This window comes from Notolabrus celidotus, chromosome 8, assembly GCF_009762535.1.
Source record: "Notolabrus celidotus isolate fNotCel1 chromosome 8, fNotCel1.pri, whole genome shotgun sequence".
Classification (NCBI taxonomy): Eukaryota; Metazoa; Chordata; class Actinopteri; order Labriformes; family Labridae; genus Notolabrus; species Notolabrus celidotus.
In genome coordinates this window covers 7452874-7478107 of record NC_048279.1, presented here as the reverse complement: position 1 = coordinate 7478107, position 25234 = coordinate 7452874, and the positions used below count along the sequence as shown (strand labels likewise).

Genomic DNA, 25234 nt, shown 5'->3' with positions numbered 1-25234 from the left:
CTCTCTCTTCCTGCGCCGAGGATCAATTGACTTTAGGTGTTCACTCTTTAAGTTCTTAACCAAACAGATTTGTGACAACCCCTCCTGACCAATCCTCCTTCTACTTTCGGTTCATTTCAGTTCCTTTCCTGCAACCCCCCTCCACCTCGGTCACCTCCAGTTCATCTCATCAGTGTTCAAGCCCAACTCCTCAGCTCATCTTTCATCTTCCTCCAAACCCTCCACTGTCATTCAGACTCCACAGGGGGGCATCCTATCCTGCTCTCTGCTGGACTACTCCTCCAAGCACATGAAGACAACACAATGAGGTCTAATTGCCAAAGACTCTCACCTGTCTGATCCTTTATAAACATGTAACATAAATAATTGTTCAGTTGTAATAGAATCATGTCTGAAAATCTAAATAATAAATACCACAGGGGGGATTTTAATTCATTTGATAAGCTGTTTGTCACATATGGATTAGAATTAACGGATATGGAAATTACACAAACAGAAAAGGTAAAAAAAAAAAATGCTAATCACTTCTGGAAATGTTTAATCCAAAAGTGTTTTATTTTCTAGATTAATTTATATTCCTCAAACAGCCAGTCATATGTTGAAATATTCAATTCACGTTTGGATTGTGGAGCAGAAAGCTAAGACGTGGCCAGGGACACTCAGCTTTTTTTAAACACTGCCCTTCATGTGCTAACAACTGTATGTACTGTAACTTTAAGTAAAGGAGGCAATCTGTTAAGCTCTTGAACAGATGCACAGTTAAGCAGCCAACCTGCTCTATAGACTCGCCTTAGCAAATGAAACACTATAAGTGCCTCCTCTAATGAGACACATTACACAACAACCAGCACCTGTACACCTACACAGACAAGCTGGTGTTTTACTGCTGCTGTCCATATTGAAATGGCGTTGTCGTCACCTGGCCAGACTTGCCTGGTGACACTGCTCTCACAGCTGAAGAGGCAGGTGGGAGATCATCCTCTGTCCAGCTGGGGAATGCAAGAGCATCAGGAGGAATTGACTAATGCTCTCTCTCTCTCTCTCTCTCTCTCCCTGCTCAACAGCCGCTGCTGAAGAGTCCTTGATCAAGGCACTCAGTCCCTCGTGTGAAGCTGCTCAGTGGCCAGCTGGTCAGCCTGCTGCAACAGGCTCATCCAATACGTCGGTATGGATGTCAAATACAGCCCAGCTTAAATGCATCACATGCTTACACAAGCTTTCCTTTAATGTACAAATCTTACATGACTGCTGTGTGGAGTATATTTCAGGCTGATATCTGTATCCAGACCGTGCAGGATACATCTCCTGCATATGTTTTGTGATACAGAGTCACACTTAAAATTTATTGTGTTGAGTGATCACAGTCACTCAGTTCTGGGTCAAAATAAAATAATCCTCTGCAGTTGTGTTTTGAAGTGGAAGGCATACTTGCTCTCCGGGTGACATCCGGAGTGTGTGTCCTGTGGAGATTTCACTCCACCTGGTGGCGGAGGATGTAATTAATGGCATTAGTTCAGAGAAAGCCTCACTCATGTGCATGTGATGTGTCTACCAAGACTCATGCCTGTTTAAAAATCCTTCCAGGAGCGAGATGTTGAAGATGAAAGATAAAAGACAATTTGTACGGAATTTTATTTTATGAACCAGTGTTTGAAACAGTCTCATCAGGAGAACTACACACCACTACAGCGTTTTAAACCTTCACTAGTCAGTACTGTAAATGTTTCAAATCTAAGAAGCATATTTAAAATATTTCTTCCTGTCTGTTTTTTTCCTGATAGGCTGCAATGAATAAATTAGATCAATCTAAGTAAGTGATAATGTGAAGTGAACAGGTGGTTATGCCTTTCAGAAAACCTGACAGTGTGAGATGGCGTCCTTCAGGGGTCTTGTCTCACACTGATGAGCATCTAATGGGCATAACCACCCTCACCCACAAACTAGTTTGTCAAACTATCGATTGAAAGATGGTTTTATTGATTGATATTAATTATACAGTTAATTTCCAATCTAATTCAACAGCTTCTATGCCTCTAAAGCGATGGATTCTTATCAACCTACTTATGAGATGGATTAACAGTAAACTGAACATTTCCTATGGTAATGTCAGATGAGGTAAACAAGACTTCTGCAGGACTATTTATATTTACATTCTGTCCTCATTTAGCTCTCCTTCTCAGAGCATTGCACAATGAACAATATAATGTTCATAAGTATGTCTTAATCAAAAGTGTTTACCTGGAAATGAGCCTTTAATATCTACATACTTTGTACATTTGATTCCTACAGCAGCACAGAGCAGACAAACTAGTAACATACGTGTTTGTATTTAGCACAAAATGCCCCGGATGGATGTCAAAGAAGAAAGAGAGATTTGTCGTTGTTTTGCAAAATAGTTTTTATTGATTTAGGTTTTTCATGGTGAAAACTTGACAAAATTTAGGATCATACTGATCATGCATAGCATGAGCCTTTTGTCCTGGAAGGCCACCATCGTTACGCTGACATGAGAGGTGAGCAAGGGAGCTTTTCAATCTAGAATCTGACACATACATATACCTAAATATACCCACGTCTACACACTGTACCTGTTAGTTACTTTGTTCAATTCAGTTTCACTTTCAAGCGACCAATTGTTAGGAGATGATCTCACCAGCTTTGCTGCTGTTGAATTGCAGGATCAAATCCTTCTCTTCTTTTCGCTTTTAGAGATGTTTAGAGACCAGAAGTTCCTCAGGCTGAGCCTGGTAACTGTCATCATGTACCGACTCTCAGACCAGTCTGAGACAGAAACTAGTATTATTGCCATAGTGTCAACAGGCAATGGCAAAATGTTCCAGACTCTTCCACGGAGTGAGGATCAGGTTGTCCCTAGCGTTGCTTTAGCTGTTAAGAATGAATCACCCTTGGTTTTGAGTTTTGACCAATTAGAATGGAGTTCTTAACTCACTCGCCTTCCTCAAAGTGAGCTCCTGTTTATTACTGTTCCCATAAAAAAGTAGGTAGTGTCACAAACTTTGGGGAAGCTGCTCAGAGATATGATCAATTTGTCCTGTATATTTCAGATGGATGAACCTCCGCTTGTTTTTATAACATCATAAGTTATCAGAGGATCTGCACAGTGATTGGCTATCGTGATGCAAAGGGTTCCCTAGAGGTCACCCGAAAATAAGCAAATTCCCACCATTGGCGCAAATCTTGCAATTCGTGCCGCCCGGCCTCGTATCTTTACATTGACTTTATGGTTAATCCACTTCAGCAAATGATTTATTCAAATTTGGTGTGAACGCCACAGCGTGTTCAGGATTAGCATGTAGCCTCTTTCAGGCAGATGATGTAAAATAACAAAACATCATGGACTCAGGCCTTGAAACGATACAATCAGTCTATGCTGAAATCCACAGCATCTGTTTGAATAATGGAGCAGGTGAATACTCAATACTCTCCTACCTGTCAACAAGTCCCCAGAGTAACCTGCAACAATAATACAGAATGACACAGATTCTATCTCTTCTCTTACCCTCTGTCAGAATGAGCTGATGTCTACTAACACTAAATACTCGGCTAGGTGTGTGTGTGTGTGTGTGTGTGTGTGTGTGTGTGTGTGTGTGTGTGTGTGTGTGTGTGTGTGTGTGTTTTGCATGTGTGTACAGTATATTACCTCAGCTTCTCCAGGTTGCTGCAGAGCCTCAAGGCTGTTTTGATTGGCATATGAAAAGAGAGCCACCACCCCCTCTTTCACGTACCTCTGCTTTGAAGGAGGGACTCTAGTGAGATGAAACCTCTTGCTTTGCAGGCATATACACAAGCTGACACACACCCTCATAAAAAAAAACACTCATCTATACTCAAAGAAACACATAATTGAGACACAAATAGTTGTACTCAGATAGTCGGACAGTGGGAGATGGAGAAATTGTTGTCAAAACACACACTGGACATAGACTAAATCAAAATGAACACGCACCATGACCCGTGAGACTTTATGCATACATTAACTCAAAACTCAGTGATACATGGTAGCAGGTAATATTCTCTCTCTCTGTGTCTGTCTCTCTCTCTCTCAATTACACACACATTCCATTAAAATTAATGCATTTATTTAAATATGGAGCACGGACATTCACTGTAAATCCAATTACAAATGTGTACGAAGGCTCACACAGACACACATTTTGTTTTTTACCTGAGCAAAGCATCTGTTTAGTCACCAGGGTGAGGACATTCATAAATAAATTAGAGCCAGGCGTTTGTATTTTCATCTCTAACCTGATTGCCGGGAGATGAGGCATATGCTCATTTAGTCTGTGTGAAGAGACGCCCACGCTTCACGCAAAGCCACCAGAGCAAATCACTGAGCTCCTCTGAGCTTTCTAAAGGGAACAGATTGACAAATATAATGATTCTGTTTAATATTCCTTGTCAGGAGCCGGTGTGATGGCTGGAGCGTGGACACTGTACATGAGTGAACTTGTGCTGGAGACAATTAAGAAGGAGAGACAACTTCTCAAGGTGAAAATACAAAACACAGCTCATTAGCCATGGTGATCTTTCGTCAGTGTCCTCATTTTTTCATACCATGGCAGGATTTCTGCAATCGTTGATGCAGCAATGGTTACGAAAACAACATTCTTATATAAATGGTTATATTTCTGCATTTCTAAAACCTTAATTCAATATCTCATACTGGGCTGTAGCAGATGTTCTTTTTGTGATTCATGATCCATATTTAAGTGAAGCTAAGGGAGTTAGTTGAATACAGTAAAAGTTATTCTTATGTTTTGAACTTGGATAAGTTATATCCAGCTTTCTGAATGAGAAGGCTTATATGTTTAGCATGTCTCATAGGGTACAAATAAGATCTGTTGTGGTGGGTTAAAGGTAGTGATGGGCAAATGAAGCTTCGCGAACCACTAGTTGTATTTTTTGACTCCTCTAGATGGCGCTCTCTGTTCAACAAAGGGTTGAAAGCACATTGAATTGCCATTCATTGAGCCTTTATTTTTAAACCAAGAGCGCTATCGAGAAGAGTCAAAAAATACAACTAGTGGTTTGTGAAGCTTCATTTGCCCATCAATAGTAAAGGTACAGTGTGTAGAATTTAGCAAATAAAACAGATATTTTTTTTTATTAACTTAGAAGGAGCTTTTTTTTATCTACATAAGGAGCAGGTCCCTTTCCATGGAGGCTTCCGTCTTGCACAGCCATGTTTCTACAGTTGCACAGAATGGACAAACCTTGTGCCTGTATTCTTAATTTAACCAGAAATGCACCAATAGTAAGAGTAAGAAGAAGGAAGTGGATGTTTTTGTGCAGTAAGGTCTTTGTATTGATAGATTTATTTGATAGTAACTTGCCTCATGGAGGATCAGACTCATAAGGTATCACAAGAGCTTCTATTCCTCGACAGCCAGCGTTGCTTCAACGATAGGAGGGGTGAGCAACATAATTAAACATTCGCATTTCAGTTGCAGTTAACTTTAGATAGAGCTAGAGTAACTAAACTGACTATGCTGCTATAGATGTATGTTGCCCCATACATTGAGTGACTGGTAATTATATCTAAACAGTAGTTTTTTTTATTTATTGTACTTTCTACGTAGATTTTTAAGGGATTTGGTTGCTTAAAGGGAAGTTGTTTTAGATATACATTTCGCCATGTTTGTATTTTCTGTTTGCTGCTGTGGCCTGGAAGAACAGCATCCACCTTTTTTATGTTTGAATACATGAGGAAGATAACTAATAAAATCAATCTTGAATCTTGAACTTAAAGGTCAAAGACACAAGATCAAGAAAAATCACTAAATTTAACCTCTTAAAGGTAATACTACTTTAATGTTAGGACCTCTATTCTTACATATGTTGGGGTCCAAATGAATAACATGTAGGATGGAGTTTCTATTTATTGCCCCAACACACACACACACACACACACACACACACACACACACACACACACACACACACATTTTCTTTCCATGTGACTTGCAACGTTACAGCAAGGCATTGCTTCTGCACTGCTTCCTCAATCTGTTAGTTTTAGGTGTAACTTTCACTTAACCGGGGGGGGGGGGGGGGGGGGGGGGTCTCTCAAGCTCACCTTACACCAAACACCAGACAACACTGGATTGCACCCCACCTTAAGCAGAACTCTGATAATTATATTCTAACTTTGGAAATGTGTCTGTGACTTTAAAATAGCTTGAAGAGTTGTTTGATGTTCAGCCAGCATTAACGAGAAACGTTAAAGAAAACATCACTACGTCAAGTTTGATCAGCATCCATATAATCACATTTCAGTGTGCGCTGTGAGTGAGGGAAACATAATGTATTGTCTTATGTTATGAATTTACAATGAAGCAAACAGAAATAATATCAGTAGGGAATTGTAAAATACAGCACAGGACTTGCACAAATAATGTAGATGATTGCAGACATTACACTAAGATTATTTGATACTGTTAGTGGCAATGAGCAAAGTATATATTAAAAAATGTTTTTTTAATTGCAAATATGAACTGTCTCTTTAAATATCAAACATTACATAATCTCTATAAGACCACAGGATCTATCTTTGTCTTTATTTTAAGATAATGAGATGATTTTTTTCCCGTGTTAATACTCCCACTTACCTGAAATATTATCAAGCACACACTTTCAAAATTAGCATCACTTATATTAATTTAATATAAAGTTATATAGCTTCCAAAACTTTTCAAAAGTTTTACCTACTACCAGGATATCAGGACATTACATACCAAGATATAACATCTCTGAAACATTGCACAGTACTCACTGAGGGAGCTGAATACAAATGTGTAAATCATTATAGTTTGTGAAGTAAAGAATGGAGATGCATGGAGATGTGTTATTATAACCTGTTGAACTACTGTAGCATTATGATGGCATTTATTATTTCAATGTGTTATGTAACTGTTTCCTCTCATGATGAGACGAGTAAGGAAACTTGTCTGAGGAATAAATTGGTGCCAGACTGTAATTTCTAAACCCATGTGTTGAGTCATGTTCTTAGTTTGTCAGTATTTATTAAATTGGAAATATATATAAGACAGAATTAATGGTTTTCGTCTTTAATTCAGCAATTTAACAGTAAGGCTCAGGGTCAGTAGTGGTCGAGAGTATTTGCGTACACAGACACCATGTTAGCTTGCTAGCTAGTTTTCCTGGGACATCAGCATACTACCAATTATTCTAATGCTTTTTCTAAAGAAATTAACCACAATACATTGAAACAACATTTAACTAAGATAATACAACAGTTACTTTGTTAGATATTGCTAACACATAAAATACATTTCATCATTTGAATGCGTTTATTTTCGATGAATCACAACACACTGTAGGAGATTTCTCATAACACAGGGTTTGGAGTGAATCTATGGAGAATCTACATTTGAAGGGCCATGAAGTCCTAACACTTTGCCCTTGCCCTCCATCCCAACAAGAACTGGGAAACCCTATTCCAAGATGTGAACACACAAAATGTAGGAATAGGGCTAAGTGGTGGGGGCATGTGGTGAAACTGGATTGAGCCAAAGTTACCTTCATAGTATGTCCATTAAGCCCGGTTTATACTTCTGCATTGAGCCTACGCAGCAGTGGCTGATGCGAATGTGAGCACTACATACTTGTGTGTATGTATCGCTCTGCAGTAGTCTTCCAAAACGCTTGAGGGCAGTGTGGTCTCTATGATAATCGGGTCGCTTGTGTCCTGTCCGGCTACGTTTTCTTCAAGCTTCCTCAGAGCGATTCCAAAGTCATTATGTTAAATTAGAGCTGATACATATTGCCATTATCATACAGCAATGATAACATGGAGATAGAGACAAGACGCCAGAGAAAATTAAATGTAGTGTTGATGTATGGCTATTCCAGAAGTTTTGTAAATACAGGGAATACAATCCCGTCCAGTGGACCAATCACAGGGCTTGCAGTCTGTGTCATTTCAATGCCTAGTTACATTTTAGAGGAGGAGCACGTCAGGGGCTTATTCGTCGAAAAAGGACTACGCAGACCTTCAGTGTAGGCTACAATGTTGATTTGACATAGAAGTATAAACCAGGCTTAAAAGGAAGGAGTAGGAAACAGTGTTAGCCAAAGTTTCATAAGAAAGTCCTTTCTTATGTTTCTCTTTGTAAAACAAGGAAAACGCATGGCCCCAACTCTCTGGGTGCTTCAGCCAAGGCACCCTTGGAAAATTGGGAATACAGACAATAAAGTCATAGCTATAAAGTAGGGTTTCACTTGAAGAAAACTCAAACCTGATTTGCATCTCTGTGGTTATTCTAGATCATTTTGAGATAGGTAAGGCTCAGTGTTTATCCACTTTTAAGTCCTTGTAGATGATTTAGTCCTGAACTTTTATTCACTTTGCTGTGTGTTTGTTTGTTTGTCCTGTGCTTGTCTTATATATCAGTACATTTGTAATTTTGACCAATAAACAAATCACAAAAGTAATACACATGTATGTTATTTTGTTTGCACCATCTTTGGGCTTAATAAGTAGAGTTTTAGACCCAATAAAGTTCACATTTTTCCTCAAAACAGCTAAATCTTCTTCATGGTTGAACTACATTCATACTGCCCCTCATAGTATCTCATAAGTATCAGCTCAAGCAGACCTCAGCAAAGGTCATTTGGCTGTTAAATGCTCTTTGTTGGTGATGGTCAGGGTCATTCATAAACAAATTCTATTTTGGTTTCCTGTTTTCTACACCATTTTCAGAACAAATGATTGTCCCATGAGTCTACAAGGCAAAGTACTGATACATTGTCTCAATGTTAATGAGCCAACAGAGACATACTCATAGAATGATCTCAGGAATTCCCCTGAGGTTTGATTTGCAGATGGTTTATCGGTAATTTACTCAGTAGACTTCTAACAAAGAATGTATGCTTCATGAACTCCCAGAGCTGCCACATGTTGAGTCTCTGAGCGATAGAAACTGGACTTGTTTTCAGTCATTGGTTTTGAGGATAATATTTTAATCAGATAGATTTATCTGTGTGTGTCCGGTGTGTGTTTGTGTGTGTGTGTGTGTGTGTGTGTGTGTGTGTGTGTGTGTGTGTGTGTGTGTTGTGTGTGTGTGTGTGTGTTTGTTTGTGTGTGTGTGTACACATACGCAAGGGTGAAATCAATATGGTGCGTGTGTTTAAGTGTGTACCAGGTCTGGAGCAAATCTTTCTCTGTGATTTGATGAAATGTGTTTGAGGTTTGCCTGCAGGTTCAAGTCTGGTACGAATCACTCGCTCTGAACTCAGATAAACCTGATGATTGGATGTTTTCAGAAACCAGGCAGATGAATAATTAATACAAAGCTCCAAAACATGATGTGAGTTTAACATTAAGACCCTGAAAACAGAGTTCCTGCGTAACTTGTGTAAGCCCCAAAATGACGTCAAACCATCCATGATATGCTTGTTGTTCTTTAAAAGACATAAAATCCATCAACTCTCATTATTACTAAAAGTAAATAAAGTTGCATGAAATCTAGGCTACAGTGACAAACTCATATTCTTTCCAACAGCCTAAAAGAAACAGGCAGCAAATTCAAAAGCATGTGCAAAACTCCAAAATGAACACAACAATGGAAATGTGCTGCAAGAGGGAAGGCAATTTGACTGGTAGTTGTATTTTGAAGGCTACGTGCATAGGCCTCTGCGTAGGAATTGGGGCTATGTGGACCGAAGTCGTAGGCTACGCCGTCGATTCAACACTGAAGTATAAACCAGGTTTAAGAGAGTGAGAGTGAGACAAAACATTGTCAGTAAATGTTTCCTAAATACTCAAACAAAACAAAGTTTAAAACACAAACCAATAAAAACCATCCAGTAGAACGATACCTCATATCCAGCCATGACAACTATGACCTCCATGGTTGTCATTTATAAAACAGGGCATATAAGTCATACTTGAAGTTTATATCTGTCAAAAATAAAGGCATAATCAATAGATAATTCAGATTTATAAAATCAGGGCTCACACAATTGCACGCAATGTTTCCATTATGAATCCCAATCCAGCTGGAAAAATGGTAACATGGATCAGACTCATATTTCTCCCTCTACATGCACACGTGTCCATAAATGGTCAACCTGGAGCCCCTCATGTAATGAACTGAGCTGGCAGGTCAAAGCTTCCTCGGGGTGAATTGCAGCAACAACAAGGAAGGACAAGGAAAATACATCTCCTGAAAAAATTAGGAGGAGGTTAGAGAGCTCATATTGTTGGTTTGTTTCAGCTGGAAGGTTACAAATAAAATAGAGCTCACCAAGTGACACCATGCCACTGCAGCACTCAGTCCTTCAGCACTGTCAGAACATCCACCATTCATCATCACTCATGAGTCTCACCACAGTGTTTACGTGTTTACCCACACGGGTTTATTCACATAATGTCGAGGTGCTTGTGTCAATCAGCAGTCTCTCTATCTTGGACACTTGACTGAAGTTTGATCCCTGACTGCAATTTTAAACATGCAGGTTTTGTCACAACCAACTTGGCCTGTGCTTGGAGCTACAGTCATAACTGTGGGGTGCATGGTAATGCCGTGGTTAGCGCTGTTGACTCACAGAAAGATCTGCGGTCGGGCAGGAGCCTGTTGCTGGGAGATTGCGTGTTCTACCCGTGCATAATTGGGCTTTCTGCAGAGGATGGCTGCCTCCCACAGTCCAAAGATGCTCCTCGGTTTAACTAGTGACTCTAAGTTTCCTGTTGTAAGTATGTGCATGAATGGCTAACTCTGTGATAAACTGGGGACCCATCCAGGGTCTCTCGCCCCATGACAGCTGAGATACAGCCCAACACTGAATGGGATATTCAAAAGGGATGATGGGTGGATGTCATAAGCTTGTTTTCCTCACTTTGCTTATTACCAGGATAAATACATATAGGTGAAGAAGGTGTGCCAAGAGTGATGAGAAGGCTTAGGTTGTTTTTGAAACCGCCTACTATACTGATTTGGCTAAAGATCAGTATGTAGTATGTGGTATGTGAACAAAAGCAAAATCTGCAGTATGCCAAAACTCCCCAGATGTCGTACTGATTCGACAAATTTCTCAGTATGAATCGAACCAGTCTGCCTCACGTACCGTTACTCATAATGCACAGTGCTAACGTTACGCTTCTTCTTTTTTCTTCTATTCTGACGGGGGCACTCAGATTTTAGGTGCTGTGAAAATTATTAAATTACATATCAACCACTTCTTAACTTGTTAAATCAAAAGTGATTCTAAAGAAGCAGTTTCTCTATCAGCTTGGTCATTGTTTACTTCCCGCTTTCCAAAACTGCCTGACCCAGCATACTGCAGAACAGATCCAACAGAACAGTCATACTACTACATACTAAATTCAAACACAGTATGTAGAAGGCAGTACCTTTTCTAAAACAGCCAGAGTGTGTGCGGCAGCCCTTGCCAACACAGGGAGTGTATCAGCGCCCCCTTTGGGACTAAATATAACACTAATAATACAGCAAGTGTGCAAAGTAGATCACAAACTAAGCATTAAAGGTGTCAGGCCTTGTTGTGCATATGCAACGGTAATGAATGAGACCCTGGGTCTTTGGGGGGAGCACAAACTAGAGCAGCTAATTTATTTATTTTTAATTGAGAGAGACAGAGAATGAGAACACGCACTAAATCTGATTGATATACAGTTTATCAGACCACAAATGAGAGGCAAAGGACCTGGTTTTAAGGACGGCTGTGTGTGAGTTGGGTGTTTTCTGAGGGCTGGGTCTCACTGGCTAATGATATTACAAAAAAAATCCCACAACTGCATGACTTTATTCCTTTCATTAAATTTTCTGTCATGTGTAGGACAGTAAACCGTGCTGCGTCTACATCTATATAGAAGTGTGTGGCTTGTGAACACAGCTAGTAATTTTGACTCTGCCTGGGATGGGATCTTTAAGTTAGGAGCACTAGGGGAGTGTCAGGCTTGATGTCCAGTTTATCAAATCTACTAGTGCTTAGATCTCTCTTACTAAACTTGCATAATTTTGTTTTGACAACTGGACAAACAGTTTTTTTGTGTGTTGCATTTCTTGTCTTAGTTTGTGTTTTAGATCATGCATATTTAATGTATTCTAGTGCATGTAGTATGAATGTATCTGACTTGTTTTTCTGCAGTGGTGTTGTTAGTCTTCAGTACTTTCAATCATTGGCTTCTTCTCTGAATTTGCAGCCTGTTTCTCATAAATTGTCAGGGAAGGTGTTGTCCATTTTGACCTTAATTGTCATCCAGCATGCAGGTAAAAGGGGCAAAATGATGATAATGACTTCTGAGTGTGGTTGGTGCAGCCAGGTATTCTCTGCATTCATTCGTTTGGTGTCAAAGCTTCCCCGGACGGCCATTTTGTGACGTCAGATAAAGTCACCTGAGCCCTGCTTCTGATCAATCACTATATAGAGGTCACTTTGTGTATTTTTCCTCTGGGATCCAAAGCATGCAGTCCGAAATGTCACCCCCCAGCATCCCCAAAAATGCATTTTTTCACACCTTATATAACTGTGCTTGAGTACATCTTTTGTTAACCACCTACATTTGTTAATTTGCTAACTTTTATGTAATAACAGGAAGTCCTTTCATACATTTTTTATTTTAGATTAGTTTGCAGAAGTATGCAACAACCACCTCTGCATCCAGTTCATGTCCATCTTTGCATATTAGTCTTGAATGTTGTAACATTTAAAAGTAATGAAGCCATCAACTGATGCACAACATGGTGATACCAAAGACTGAAGCCTTAACTTTCTGATGCTAAATGAATGAAGATCTAGCTATGGTAGGAATATAAATTGGGGGTGGCAGTAGCTCAGTCCATAGGGACTTGGCTTGGGAACCGAAGGGTCGCCGGCTCGAGTCCCAGCATGGACGAAGCTTGGCAAGTGGACTGGTGGCTGGAGAGGTGCTGGTTCACTTGCCTGGGCACTGCCGAGGTGCCACTGAGCAAGGCACTGCCGAGGTGCCACTGAGCAAGGCACCAAACCCCCAACTGCTCTGAGTGCGCTGGTTGACGGCAGTATCCTCACTCTGACATCTCTCCCTAAGCATGTTCACTGCATGTGTGTGCATTTGTATGTATATACCAAAAAAAAACTGTATGTGTAGCATGTCCAAAAAATAGCATGAGTGAAAAAAATTGAACGGGTACTTTAATACTATCAACATTCTTGAGAAATGAGAGGATCTCTGATCATGTTTTAGTCTGGTGCCACTCCACCATTTTTCTTTTATTCTTATTTTCATTTATTATGTTTTTGTCAACCTAGATGCTCATTTGTCAGACAGTCATGGTTCAACATATGGGGATACCTCAAGGACACATTCTTGGGCCTCTTTTCCTCATTATAAATACTTCTGATTGTAAATACCATCTCACTTCTCAAGTGAGAACAATGTTTGTGCTGATGATACTAAGTTGCACATTTCTGTCTCATCAAATGACCACAGTGCATTAAAAGCTCATATATGTAGGAATGTTTTAAAACCGCATGAAAAATCACACACATAAAAAAAAAGTTTATTTAAATTTTTTCTATTATTTATTTCAAGGATCAAAAGCTACCAGAGGAAAAAACAACTCCAATTGACTCTTGGAGGTTTGTAAAAGCAGATATTTCAAACTGAGAGAAGTTTTTAAGATTTAAATTATATCTAAGTCATCTATTTCTGACATGTTTCTGTTTTTACTGATGTAATACTTCAAGTCTTAAACCTGTTTCCAGTGCTCTCTCTGTTCTTATTTTCAATCTGTTTGTTCCAAGGTAATGCACTTTCGGCTGCATGCTCGTATGAAAGACATCAACTAAATGCAACTTAAATAGAAGAACACAAAAAGTATTTTAGAGAATGACGACATTTTCTATAACTTACTACATGTTTCTTACTTCTAGAGTTAACAACATTTGTAATTCCACTTTAAATGTTTGGATCACTTTTACACAAACACATTCAAATCAATATTTCTCCACCACTTCCTAAATTAATGAATTCAAGTAACTCTGTGTATCTAGTTCATTTAACGCAGTGGGTACAGGTTTGTACCCACAAGTTAAGACCGCTCGACCACATACTTAATGTTTGTGTTAACGATTCCACAGATATAAGATCTCACAGAAGCTTGCGTGATCAGAGGCAGTCCGATCTGGAATCATAAATATTCAATATGTTTCATATTTAATGGCCTGGAGCAGAACAACTATCGTACTGAAACCACACACTTGAGGATCATTTGGACAGATAATCGGTGATGATCATGCCACCCCTGATCACCGAAGGAGGCAAATTGGGCTCTAAATCTAGCATAAAACGGTCTAGTGTGTCGCTAGCGATAGATAGATAGATAGATAGATAGATAGATAGATAGATAGATAGATAGATAGATAGATAGATAGATAGATAGATAGATAGATAGATAGATAGATAGATAGATAGATAGATAGATAGTTTATTCTCCACAAGCCTTAATGAACTGTCAATCAGATGAGTTTATCTGAAAAGTGAACATTGTCAGGGTTTTATTAGCTCACAGCTCAGGTGTAAAAAGTTAGTATCTCTTACATCTCAGACAGGTACAGATAAAGTGAAGGATCCAATTGATGACAGTCAATAAGTAACACATTTTTATTCCGTAATGCTGTATCATAAGTAGCTGCAAATGCAACATCATCATGGAGAGCAACGTGCTTGTGCAAACAAAACAAAAGTCGAACAAAGACAAAAGTGCGAGGGAGATCCGCTGCACCTCTGGGAGCTGGGTCTCTGTGTCTCTTGGGAGTGTGCAGCTCAGGTGCTCTGATTCTGGCTGGCAGCCACAACTGCAGTCCTCTGGTACCTTCAAGGGCATTCAGGAAAACAAAGTGAAGGATTAAATCTGCCTATAAAGCAGATTATAGGGAGGTAGTCACATGAGAGGTTTGAAGTAATACAGCACGTGTGAAAGAAGTTTATTAACACGTTCAACATTCAAGTCAGGAAATGTAAACGCTGGTTTTTCTCTCTATATGAGCTGTTTTTCCTGCATACATTAAAGCCTGTTAATACTCAGACAACAAACGAAATACACACTTCGCATACAAATTCTACATGTTTGTATGTACAATAAGTACAAAGAGATTAAACAAGGGGTAGAAAATATAAACACAGAAAACACAGTCTTCTCTTTTCTGGAAAAATGAAGAAAATAAGCATATTTTTTAAATTATACACACAAAGTTCAAGAAGCGTAACGTGAGGAGCTAAAAAATGCCTTTTTTTGAATCCCTGATCCTCATAAGTGTAGTCGTTCCAGATCTCTAGATCAAACAGACACTTGCATATGCACATGCTCAGCAGGTTCCGTCTTTTGAAATTTGTGGTTGTGCTTAATGTTCAACCACTGCAGACTTTCTGTGTGCCACTTGGCTCCAATCCCACGCAATGAAACGGAGATTGGCTCCAATATGGGCAAATGTTCTCAAGCTCAATGTCATATCGATGCCCATTGTCTCGTTTGTTGCTATGGTGATTAACGACCCAGCCTCGTTAAGACTTTGAGCCAAAAAGTGTTTCACTCACGTCTGGAAGATGAGCAATTAATCTGCAGCAGCTTTTAAACAGAACTCTTGGCCCTCGTTTACTCTGCCTCATTTTTTCCCAGTGTTCCAATGATCATCACTCTTCCTCTTTTTTGTTCCTTCTCAATTCATCCAATCCAACTTCCTCTACTTTCACTTTCTACATTCAACCCTGCCTCTTTGTCTTTGTCCAAACATCTTATCCTTAGGTACTGAGAAGACTGCAGTGTCATCTCCAAAGCAGTGTGAGTTGCAGGGCTCGGCTCCAGGAACCAACACAGTAAATGCAATTTCAGCGAGACAAACAGAACAACTTTACACAATTAGTCATCGGGTTTTAGCAGCAGGGCATCTGCAGAGCAATATGCATGTTAAAATTAGACAGTGAGTCATAAAAGCGACTGCAATGCTTTTATTGTTTTCAACACCTTAGGAGCATTTTAATGTAAACCCATTTATTATAACTGGAGGCGGAAGGAAGGAAGGAAGGAACACATTACATAACACATTTGTTTCATGTTTCTTACTTCACTCTGTTTTTTTTAACTCTGCAGAAATATTTGTGTTTGATAAACATGTTATAAATCTTAAAATAGATTCATCAGCAGCTTGACTTCGCTGTGGTTCATGGAGGCGACTGTGCAGGCCCACTGACTGTGGATCGTGGGATTTGCTAGACTATACTCTCATTAGATAATAAGCTGAAATAAGAACTGAGGAGCTTTTTTTATTAGATGCTGAACTCAAGCTTACTGATTGAGGTACAAATTATCAGAGCACATGTCTGCTGAAATTTGGAAATTTGTCTCCCTCATCTTTTTAAAATTCTGCTCTTGTTTGAACAGAGATTCAACAGAATCAGAATCACAGTCTGGTTGTTGGTTTGAATCACAGCCTCTGAATGATTCAGAGAGCAAAGTAAATGAAAATGTTTTATTCTTGAAATCACTTCAAATGTTTGAATCACACTATGTACCAACATCTTCTCTGTGTTCTAAAATGTAAAAAACTCACTGAAATGAAATTGAAAATAGATAAAGGCGAGGGTGTCTCTTTTATCAAAGAGTAGCTCTGCACATAAAGACGGGAAACATATTCATAAACACATCTTCAATGTGTAAAATGTTCAGTTTTATCAGAAAGAGTAGACTTTGAAAAAAAGGTATAACTGCCAGAGAAAGGACAAACCAGAGTCAGGAGGAGATGACAATACCACTGCAGCAACAGCAGGATATGATGTGTTATTTACTGCTAAACAGCAGGAAAGAAGCAGTGAGTGTTTTGAGGCAGATTAAAAGGATGAGACAGAGGAAGCGTGAGAGATCAAGGGGCACTGCGAGACAGAAAACTATCAAAAGGAGGCAAACAAACAGAGACATAACTAGACAACGAAAGGAAGAAGGAATGAGAGAGAGGTCAAGTAGAAGTGGTGCAGTTAAGATACGGAACATGAAAGAAAGGAAAACAGATATCAGCCACAATGCAGCGTAAGGGAGGAGAGTTGAAGCTGGGTTAGGACGGGTAACTGACACTTTGGTGATTAGTTTAAACATGAAAACTCTTTCTGACACACACACACACACACACACACGCATGCACGCACGCACAAACACACGCACACACACACGTACATGCATATTCACAAGTACACTGTTTGAATGCCTAACTTGTATATAACTGTTGTCAACTACATCACAGATTTTTGTTACATTAATGGCGTTTATGTACAACCAGTGGTGTACTCAGGCTGTTTAAGGGCCAGGGGCAACACCCCCCCCCAAAAAAAGGGCACCTTATTTCAACCCCCTGGTACTCGCAATTTAGGGTTACCTTAAATATGTTGAAGCAGAGGTAACAAGAGGGCGTTCTGGGGGTCCTCCCACTGAAATTTTTCAGCATCTAACACGTATTCTCTGCATTGTGGTAAATATTTATGTGACCCATTATGGTGGAAATTGAATTATGTAAAAGGAAAACACAAAATGATTGATCTATTTCAATATAACGGATTATATTACATAACTAACATAACATAACATAACATAATATAAACTACAGGGCATCCAAAGTGCTCTTTTTCCCATGTAGTCTAATGAAAGGGTATTCACAGGGCACTTTTCCACATTACTGTAAAAGTCACTTCACTTTTTTTACATTCAGTTTACCAGAGGGCCATTCAAAGGGCAATGTTCCTCATTAAGTTTATGAGAAGGGCAACCAGAAGGCACTTTTTAACGTGTTAACCACAGGCAGGGCATCTACAAGAACAACCTTTGTGTGTCTTCCACTGAAAGGGCCCAAGGGAAGGCAATTTGTAATGTTTTATCTACTACAGCGGCATCCAAGAGAGCACTTCAGCGTGGTTACTTTCAGACATAAGGGTCACCATGTGTGAGTACACCACTGTGCACAACCACTGGACTAAGCCTACATTTTATTGAAAGCCAAACGACAAAGTTCCCTCCCCTCTTTCTTCCTGAACTACAGAACTGGTCACACGTCCGTTAATCGTTGATTATTGCCTTTACTTTAAAAATAAAACTTTTAAAATTGACTTTATTTTGAAAAGTGATTATTGAAAACCATGAACTCCTATTAACAACCCTTGTCTTTAAGGTCATTGGCTATAGAGGAGACCATTTGTGAAAGATGTCAAAACTTCTCACCTCAGTTTGCCACTGACTGACTCACAGTGAATGAGTTGGTGCAACGATGAAAGGGTACTGGCTTTACACACAGTCAATTAATTTACCTTAGAAAGAAGAGGGATCCAAACTCTGTGCATACATGGGAAACTGATCGAAGACACCTTGAGCTAGAGTCTTTGTAGATGTGAAGTAATCTTTGGATCTTAATGGATACAATGTGTTTTGGTTCAATCTTTTACTGGGTAGACCGTCATCTGTTGAAAAATTAACTGTTATCAAAGTTAACGTCTTTGTTGATTAACGGTTAACTGGATTAAATATTTTAATTGACTGTGCCCTCCCCACCTCAACACTGCAGACTGTTTCATCTTGAGTTTGTTGTCCCCTCATTCACTTTGATAGAAAAATATTCAGAAAACTATGCTACTTCCATCCATCCATCTTCCCCTTCCTTAGTCGGGTACGGGTCGCGGGGGCAGCACTCTCAGAAGTGAAGCCCAGACACTCCTCTCCCCGGCCACTTCCACCAGCTCTCCGTTCCCAGGCTATGGTACTTGGAGAGGAGAAAACTGTTAGAATATGAAGGGCAGATGATGTTAACGATGAGGAAACATGTTTTGTTTTTTTAACCCGACAAGAGATTCAGTCCTGTTAAGTGGAAATGCTGTGGTGAAAGGATGAGGCACTCAAAGTATTCTGGTACATGAAGGCACTGCTGGCACATCTCAGTATGCTGAACAACTCTGCTCTGAAGGATGACCTCACAAAATATAAAAAAGTTGTTCCTTCAAATCTTGTTCTTTGCAGGTTAGGATGAAATGGATTTGGTAATTGGTCGAGGCCCAGAGAGGTGCAATTAAACAGAATCTTAAAAAGCAAAGATTACAGAAAAGTAAAAATTAAAGAAAGAAAATTGAAAGCAGACTGTGTGGGTCTACTTCTCCACTCATTTCTCCTCTTATGAAAGCTTCATGGTGATGAATTGGCCCGCTAGAACTTGGGGAGATACCAGAACAGTCACTTGGGATGCTGAAATGTGTCATCAGTGCACTAATAAAAATCCCCATACAATAAAAACATCAATAGTTCATATTTTTTCATTATATTGATTCAAAAAGTTAGCACATTGAAACTAAACTTGCTTTGCAAATAAACAGCATGAAGAAAGCTCCCAGCATGCAACACCTGTGTCCCTTTCAGTCAAAGGGGGGTTTTAATAAATCAACACGTTGTGCCCCACTCTGAATCCCAGGGCACGTCCAGACTGTTTCATTGAAACCCTACCACCTTCATCTTTGTTTGAGCATCTGGTTTTGGACTCATGCAGTGAATGAGAACGTGTGTGTGATCAAGTCCTGATGCATGGTTGAGAGCTTTCATCCCCAAAAAGCCTTTTTAACACAAGAGGCACATGCCCTTGTTGCTCCCAGAAGTTTCACATAATCACTTTTCTAAGCTCCAAAAACGTGTGAAGTATGTCAGAGCTGCCATTTATGAACTGCTGGTATTCAAGGTCGAAAGACACTGATGCATATCTGGTTTTACAAAGCATAAAGTACTCTGCAGGGAGAAGGGTTTTTGTTTGCAGCAAACTCAATGAAGATCTAGAGTGTGTTGTTGACAAGAAGATTACATCCCTCTCAAAGTTAACACAGAGCTGTGCCTGAATCCAATTATAAAAGTTGAATAATGTTTTCATGAAGTATCTTTTATGGCGATAACAAAAACGCCAGACAGCAACATGTTTCTTTCAAGTATTTATGTGGTAGAAAACTAAAGCTATATAACTCTTACAATATTTGTAGGTGACCATGGATATCTTCTTTCCCACTGTAATGAATATGCATATACATGCATATTATTACTCTATAGAGTCAACCAAACAGAGACCCATGGCTTCATTGCTATGTGTCAAAGTTACACTTAACTCTTAGAGCAAAATTATGAATACAGATTTATGGACATACAAAACTTCTCTCCAGGATAAATTAAGTGCTTCTGATTCAGATTCAAATCACTGAAATATCAAGTACATGTCTGTAAAGCTACCCCAACCCCCCTTCTGTTACAAATATGTGTAATTCATGAAATGTCAACAGTTTTGTCAAAGGTTTGCTTTTGTTCAGTTAGCTTGTAATCTTTTAACGGCAAGGACCGCAGCATTCGAATGTTGGATCGATGAGTTTCCAGCAGTTCAGTAAATAGTTTTGTGGAAAACTTCCCAAAGACAGAAAAGCAACTCTGAGGGCGATGTACTAAAGGTTTGTGTGTATAAAAACAAGTGCTAACTTGATAGCGCGCGCAAAGCTGACGTACTAACCGGGAGCACCGAGGATTGCGTCTTTCAAATGAGCAAAATAGCACTCGCAAATCATTTAGCGTGTTTGCCTTCATGAATATGCAGAATACATGTAGATCATCAGAACGCGCAAAATACTGGGAGGAGGAGATGCAAATGTAATGATTTAGCACACGCAATGTGATCTATCAAACCTGAAGCAGATAGCGCGCGCTGTATTTGCGTCTATATTTAGCACGTTTGAAAGGCAGGTGCAAACTGGCACAGCGTTACGCACACTTGGCTGCGGTCACTGTAAAGCTCATCATAACTTTACAACATGCCCGCAAAAGCTGGGCTTACAAGCATTACTAAATGTTTTAGTCAATCAAACTAAGAGAACAAAATAATAATAATAAAACAACACCAATTCAAAGCAGTTCAGCACCACGGATAGCGACCGCATCATTCTGACACCCACTTTAACTTTTTCAACTAATGAGAGCACAGTAGGTCACTGTTACAATAGATATACCGTTTAGTCAAATTGGCACAGCGGCCCACATGTTCACATACAAACAAAAAAAAATCTATATGAAGTACTCGGCCTACTCACCACTCTTTGGACGAGCCTTTAAGCTCCGCGGACTTGTCCACGATGCACTGTATGTCCATTTTCTTTGATCTGTCACTCTCAATAGATAACATGACATGTCCACTCAGGCTATTCTGTCCCATCGTGCTCATCAAGGGGTTTTTAGTTAGTTTTAACTTGGAGAATGAGCGCTCACTGAGCTGCGCCAGGCAGCTCTGCGTAACTCCTCATCTCGTGCTTGCAGCAGTGTGTTGGGGTGAATTGACTCAAACATGTTCCCAGTTCCATTTAAGCTGGTGAATCTTTGGGACAGTTGCTGGATGATGATATCAGGCATTAAAAACGTTCACCCGAAAGTTGCTCCCTGTGTCAGTGAGGCGACTGTCTTCATCTAAGTGACGCCTAACTTTTGTAGAGCAAGAGTGGCAGACTAAGCCTCATCAAATCGCTCTCTAAACTCCATCAAAACACTGATTGCGTTTTGGAGTAGAGTAGATGCGTTTATTTCATCGGCAGATCTTCTGTTTCTTCACATCATTCACCTTTTCACAGATGGCCTCCCAAATCGCGTTTCTAACGCTGAGATGTCTCTGCTGGAGTTCACCGATGTGTTTATTTCCCTCTTCCACAAAGACCTCCAACTCCTTGGCTTCAAACTTAATTTATCGCTTAAGACCACTCTGTTCTCTCAAACTCTCCATGGTGACAGCCGATAGCACACGCAAAATCCTCATTAAAATAGGGCGGTCCACACCACTTTTGCACTCGTTATCATTTGCGCACGCAGTCTTAGTAGATCACCCGCAACACGCCCAGAAATAGCACGTGCAAAATTATTATTTGCACATGCAAATTAGCGCTCGTTATTTGGGATCTTAGTAGATCAGGCCCTGAGTGTTCAAAGAGAATTTTGCTACTTGACTTGCTAAGTGACAGGTTTTACATCATATTCTGAAAACAGTTCAATTCAAGGATCCATGGTTGGAATTCTTAATTGTTTTTAATTTATTTATGTATGTATGTATTATTATTTTTATTTATTTATTTATTTATTTATTTATTTATTTATTTATTTATTTATATTTATTTTTATTTTTATTAATGTTATCTTTTTTTTTCTTTTTTACAATTAAGTGTTTGCCCATCAGTCGTTTGCTCACAGGTTGACTCTTTTACCTGCAGTTCATAAGTGTACATGGTGGTTATTTCTAAGCAATACATTTAGTGCACTAGTGTTGTGCTCAATTTCCGACTTACATTTTGTCAGCCACCTAAAAGAATCACTTTCTGACTCAGGGGCCATCTGAACGTGAATGTGTTGTTTAACAGGTTAGGAAAGTGTAATGTTTTACCCTTAAACATCAACAAACAACAGGCTTGGTCTGTTTTAAAAAATCAAGATTCCACAAAGCTTTATTGCCAAGTGAGCTCGTACACACAAGGAATTTGATGTGGTGATTATAACACCGGTACTTAACAACAAGATAGTAAAGACAATAAATATGGAAACCTAAATATAAATCCAAAATTCTAAACAAAAATACTATCTGTACAAAGAAGAGTTTCGAAGAACTATTTAAAGACATCAATACATGTTGGGTTCCTCTTAAAGTCCAACTGTCTTGAGCGTGTTAAGCTCCAAGTTGTTGTGACTGCACCAGACAGCCAGCTGCTCCACCTCCTGTCTGTAAGCAGACTCGTCACTGCCTTGTATGAGTCTGATAACAGTGGTGTCGTCTGCGAACTTCACAGAGCGTTGTGTGAAGGTGCAGGCATTGGTGTACAGGGAGAAGAGCAGTGGGGAGAGCACATATCCCTGGGGGTTGCCGGTGCTGATGATGCGGGTGCTGGATGTGTGTCTGTCAGAAAGCTGTAGATCCACTGACAGGCGGGGGGTGGAACAGACAGCTGGGTGAGTTTGGGCAGGAGGAGATCCAGGATTATAGTGTTGAGGGCCTAACGGAAGTCCACAAACAGAATCCTGGCGTAGGTCCCTGGTCTGTCGAGGTGTTGCAGCCCCATAAAAACGACGTTTCATCCCTCGTTCTTAGACATGGAGACATTCAAAGAGATAAAAGTGTAGGACAATAATTACATAAAGAAGAAGAAAGGAGGATTTATGGAGCAGGAGAGCTAAAAGTAAAACTTTTTTTGAATGAGTTTTCAACTCGCCCTCTCTGAAGTTTAGTCCTGCTCTGTGAATGAACAATTGGTCTCAGCAGGGAGAGAGGAAAGAGAGCAACAAGGATCAGATGAAAGGAAAGGCGACTGTAAATGAGGAGGAAGAGGTGAGAGACACAAGCATGTAGCTGAAGCTAATGTGGAACAGAGGCAGAGACACAGAGGATGAAAGGACAAGAAAAGTTAGAGAATATTGTCCTCCAGATTAAATTCTGGTGTAGAAATCTAACTTCCTCTCTTATTTGCCTCGTTTAATGGTGACTCCATGAACAGTCTCCGGTTTGTTGTCCCTGCTGCCATTCTCTCTGATCATTAGCATGTCTGATAATGGCAGAACCATCACAGATGATTGGCTCCCTGATGCTTCTGATCCAAACTAACTATCCTCCAGATGGTAGGGAAGCTTAAACCGCCAAACCGAACTAGAATACAAAGTACCTGACGTAATATCCAAAGAACCCTGGAATCAGCGAGGGTGACAAACACGAGTGAAATATTTAGAGTGATCATTTTGGCAAACAAGAACTGTTCTGAGCTAGCTGAATCCTGGAGTCGGCTGAGCTCCTACAGCAAGCTGAAAGTTAATTTTAGACCTTATACACACACATACACACACAAACACAGTGATGCCTGAATGACGCATGGTTGCAGTCACACTAGAATCCATCTAACAAATGGTTTGTGTGTGGCTCTAAGAGGAAATCAATAAAATCTCAATTGCTGTGATTTGACATTCTTGATTTCTCACATGAAAAGTCTCTTCTCTTTGAATCTTTAAAAAAAGCATCATTTCAATATAATGTTAAAAAAAAATAAAAAATAAGGTTGAACTGCAGGAGCTGCTGTTGTAGCGTCAGTAGATTTTTCATGCAGTTATTGCTTCTTTAGGCCTCTGATTTAAGATCCAGATTTCCATTTAGGTAATGCAGCTGTAACAAGATTACTATGAATGTTATAGGCATCCCTATATGGAATCCAAATGTACATTATTTACCATGGAAATGCATTAATAAATCACACGCTCTTATCTTTGAATGCATGCTTCCATCGGATATCTGTGTGTGTATTTGATTGCATAAAGAATGAGTGCAGGAAAACAGATAAGAAAATAGCCAACTGTAGCCTACTGCTGTAGTACGTACAGTATTTGCAGATGTCTACTGTATAAAGTGACATTCTGCTGTTGACAGATGTGTGTATGTGTGCACGCACTTGTGTCTAAATTAACAGTAGAATCCTGTACACCCAGCCTCTGTGTACAGTTTGTTTGCTTGTTTTAGTGGATGACAGTTATTGCAGCAAAGGGTTAGGGTTAGCAGCTAATTTGAGTTCACTCATTGTGGATTTGGATGTTGGTTTATTTCTGATTTATTTCAGGTCATAGTCATTCAAACTAAAGAGGTTTGTGCCCCACCAGACCTTTAAACCCTGCAAAGCCTGAACCGTCAAATAATTGTCAGAAAATTCTAATTCTTTGAAAATGGAGTGTTTATTGGACCTTCTGAAAAATTAAAAAAAAAAAATTAAACAGAAATTTTCATAGAAGAGTTTTAATTGGTATCATATTTGATACATCATGCATTTTGGTGTACATTTTTTGCTCAAAGTTTCTTATTTTTTAAACAAACTAAAACATATAAAAAAACAATTTTGAGCCTATTAAACTTTGAGTTTCCTTCAAATTTTTCCCAAAGTAATTTCAAACATAGAAATATTTTTTTCCATATTGCACAACAACTTCATACATATTTTGTAGCCCAAAAAAATTATTTCAGTTTTTAGTGGAGATCAGTGAGCAAAAGACAATTATTTAGGGAGCCATTGTAACATTCAACAAGTCATTAATCATCATTAAATCTCTTCTGGATACATACTTTTATCCTAGTCTTTCCTGATTTTAGCTGAATTTTAACAGTCTTAAGAAATACATTTTAAAACATTTTTTATTCC

The 25234-nt window shown here is 39.4% G+C and overlaps 1 long non-coding RNA gene across 1 annotated transcript; it reads right to left on the bottom strand.

Annotated features, from left to right (window-relative positions):
- Positions 1-14527: 14527 nt before the first annotated feature.
- Positions 14528-18543, bottom strand: LOC117817709. The gene is made up of 2 exons (XR_004632182.1): positions 18335-18543; positions 14528-14861 (listed from the first exon to the last, which is right to left on the bottom strand). It is a non-coding gene; the product is annotated as an uncharacterized LOC117817709 (long non-coding RNA).
- Between the last annotated feature and the right edge of the window lie 6691 nt (positions 18544-25234).